General features: G+C 34.4%; 1 long non-coding RNA gene across 1 annotated transcript; it reads right to left on the bottom strand.

The window, feature by feature from the left end:
* Window positions 1-414: 414 nt before the first annotated feature.
* LOC140876351 (uncharacterized) lies at window positions 415-2658 on the bottom strand. Its single transcript, XR_012148756.1, has 2 exons — window positions 2437-2658; window positions 415-621 (listed from the first exon to the last, which is right to left on the bottom strand). It is a non-coding gene; the product is annotated as an uncharacterized lncRNA (long non-coding RNA).
* Window positions 2659-3444: the final 786 nt, after the last annotated feature.

The following is a 3444-nucleotide window of genomic DNA, read 5'->3' as shown; positions in this document are numbered from 1 at the left end:
ATCTAATAATCAATAATATAAAACCAAATCTGAAAAATCCCAAATAAATATCCAAGTTTTCTACATAGATTTGTTCGGCCCAATCACGCCGTCTTGGTTGAAGAAAATCTACTCAATAATTAGAAAAAATAATTCAAAAATAAAAAGAAGAAGAAGAAAAGAAGGAAAAACTCCGAAGAAGATGGAGCAGATCTCCAATCTCCAAACCTCCTAACCCGAAACGACCCTGACTCAACTTTTAAATTAGACTAAATAAAATACGGATTTTCAAAAATTTTTTGCATGACCTCTCTGTTTATATTACAACCCACCTGTCACAGACAGCAGTCAAAAATCAAACGACCAACAATACTAAATAATTCAGACCGAGAAACGAACAAAGACCTGAGAAGAAGATACGACAATTCAACCATCAAAATAATTAACACTTTGATATTTCCATGCCCAAAGACAATCAATGAATCTTTACATTTACATTAATCCAAGAAACAGAATAAAATACTATGAAATGTTAAAATAAACTTTCGCGGAATAATAGCAAATGTCGGAGGGAATGTGTCATGCCCGCATCGCAGTCTACTCGATAGTCTTGCCCCTCAATCTTTATGAAATACTCCTCACCTGAAAACAATAAGTGTAGTGAGTTTAAAAGACTCAGTAAGAATATGGGTGGGGGATAACGAGTACTACATAAATACAAGCACACACAAATTAAAAATAACTTGATAATAAAATTCTTTGTTTTGTGCCCCTTAACTAAAAAAAAGATTTCTTAAATAATGAAGTGAACATGAATGAAACATTTGCATGGCTAAGTCGAACATAAATAACTGAATAACTGAACTGAAACATAGTCATAACTGTTTGAACTCAGATCCTTGAGTTGTGACTCTGTGATTTCGATCATGATAATCGCTATATATAGTGCACAATGCCGCAAGGAGGTCGAGATGAAACTCAACCCAATATTGCCCTATATTGGTAAGGGAGACCAGAATAGCTCCGACCCCACACGAACACATGCTGAGTTAAGGAAAACCATAATGATTTGGTAAGGGAGGCCAAAACGTCTTTCAGCCCCACACGAACTCATGAATATGTAGTCACAACCATCTCACTTCGTTCAAAATATACTTCTTTCCTTTATTGAATATGAGACTTAGCATGCATATGTAAATATGACGTACATGTAAATGTTTGATCGATAATCATGCAAATGACTCACACATGGATGACTGGGAGGGTGATTTAGGAACTAAACCAAAGGATGAAGAATTTAACCCATAAATTGCACTTACGACAAATTCAAGCGGCTTGCCCTTAAATTTAATAACTTGCTCGATCCTTAATCAAAAGGGATTCCGCTTGAAACCACGACTCCATGACACTTAGAACTAAGTCAAGAAATCATCCTCGGAATTTATTTCCTAAGTGATCATTTTATAAACTTGCTATTTCCAGGCAGCAGCCCTTTGGCTCCAAAAATTCTGCACCTAATAAATAAAAAAATTTGGAACTCAACCGAAACTTAACCGGATAATTTCCCGCTTGAACCGACATATTCCTAACTTCCTAGACCATTTCCAAACTCAAGCCCATATCTAAATTCTGATTCCAACCCGGTTTTAAACAACCATCTCCGGACAGCAAGCCTAGAATACAACATTCTGCACCTCTCAAATCCATAGCCTATAACTCCTCCTAAACTTAACCGAATTCATTTCCGCTTGGACCAATAATTTCTTAACATCTTAACCCAATACCAAACCCTAGCCCCTAGTCAAATTCTGTTTTTAACCCCGCCTTAGACCCACGCTTCCGGACAGCCCCTATCTATTCCAGAAACCTGCTCATGCCCTCTTCTTCATATCAATCCCAAAACCTATCAATCTGTCCCTCACTCCTCTAGCCACTAACCTAGCATCAAATATCAACATCTAAGCTCACCTAACATCGCTTAACATTCACCATAATCACTCACCGATTCCACTTCACAAGCTCCCGAACCAGCTCCTAAGTAAACTGTGCAAAAGTCGAACCTCCCTTCTACAACCACAAATCCAATTTTTCTCATTCTAATGCTACCACGTGAACTAGATATCACCTGTGGTAGCTCCTAAATCACCAAACCATTCAATACCATCACAAACACACAGAATTCGAACATGCTAACCAAGAACATTTTTGAATTTTTGAAAAATGGCTAACATGCTTACAATTTCATTCCAAGGCTTGAAAATCAATCATTCTTCACATATGAGCATCATTAAATCAACTACAATCAAAATCCCAACAAGAAACAGTTTTTCCGTGAGAAAAGAGAAGGAAACAGGGCACGTTACACATGATTTTCGAAAATGAGGAATACAAAAATCTAACACTAATCAAAGCACACATTAATAGTATACAAGGTAAACAATGAAACCATAATCTTGCCTCACACTAAAAAAAATCAGAAATGGGGAAACTCGAATGAGTTGGAATCGAGCCCAGGAAATCCAGCAACAACTCGAACAGCTTCGAGTAAGGGAGGATACGCCGGAACTGGTGGCTGGCGGCACCCGGTGGTGCTGGTGAAATAGGCGGCTACTGCAGCTCCAAGGTAAAAAGAAATCGATCCATTGCAGAGAGATGGAGAGAAAGGGAAGTCTATGTCGGGTTAAGTCTTGGAGAAAGGGAAAAGAATTGGGCCGATGAATGGTTATGTGTAATCCTTAACGGGCCGGGTCAGTACAAATGTTCAAGTGGGTAAGAAACATAATACATAAAATATAATATGCAGTATTTATAAGTGTTAGGCCCAAATTCCGCAAAAACTCAAATTTGAAAAATTTAAGAATTAAACACTTTAAATATTCGGATGTCACAGCAACGAGTAAAATATTTAAATAACAAGCAGAGCGATTAAAATAATTTTAAATAAACTAAACGGACGTTTAAAAGCAATTTAAATAAATACACAAGCGAAAATAAAAATATTTAAAATGATTTGGACAATTAAAAGGATTTAAATAAATAAGCTAGAAATTTAAAATAGTTTAAAATAATTTAAAATAACTAACAGCTAAACTTAGGCTATTTAAAATAAATAAGTTGAACAATCGAAAATATTTAAACAAATAAGCTAAACAGTTAAAATCATTTGAAATAATAAACTAAACTATTAAAATCATTTAAATATGCAAGCTTAAACCTTTAAAATATTAAAAAAATTAAATTTGCATAATAAAAATCATTTTTTCAAATAAACTTAAACAATTAAAAATAGTAATTAAATAGTTAGTACAATAAAATCATTTGAATAAATAATAAAATATTTTATTAACACATAATTCGCATAAAGAATTTAAATCAGTTAAACCTAAAAATAATAAATCCTAATATTTATTAAATTTAATGCATGAGATTTAGTAGATTGGATTTTGGGCGTCACAATTCCTTCCC

The sequence above is a fragment of the Henckelia pumila genome, chromosome 1 (assembly GCF_033568475.1).
Source record: "Henckelia pumila isolate YLH828 chromosome 1, ASM3356847v2, whole genome shotgun sequence".
Taxonomy (NCBI): Eukaryota; Viridiplantae; Streptophyta; class Magnoliopsida; order Lamiales; family Gesneriaceae; genus Henckelia; species Henckelia pumila.
Note: the sequence above shows the minus strand (reverse complement) of the source record. Positions and strands in the feature narration are given on the sequence as shown.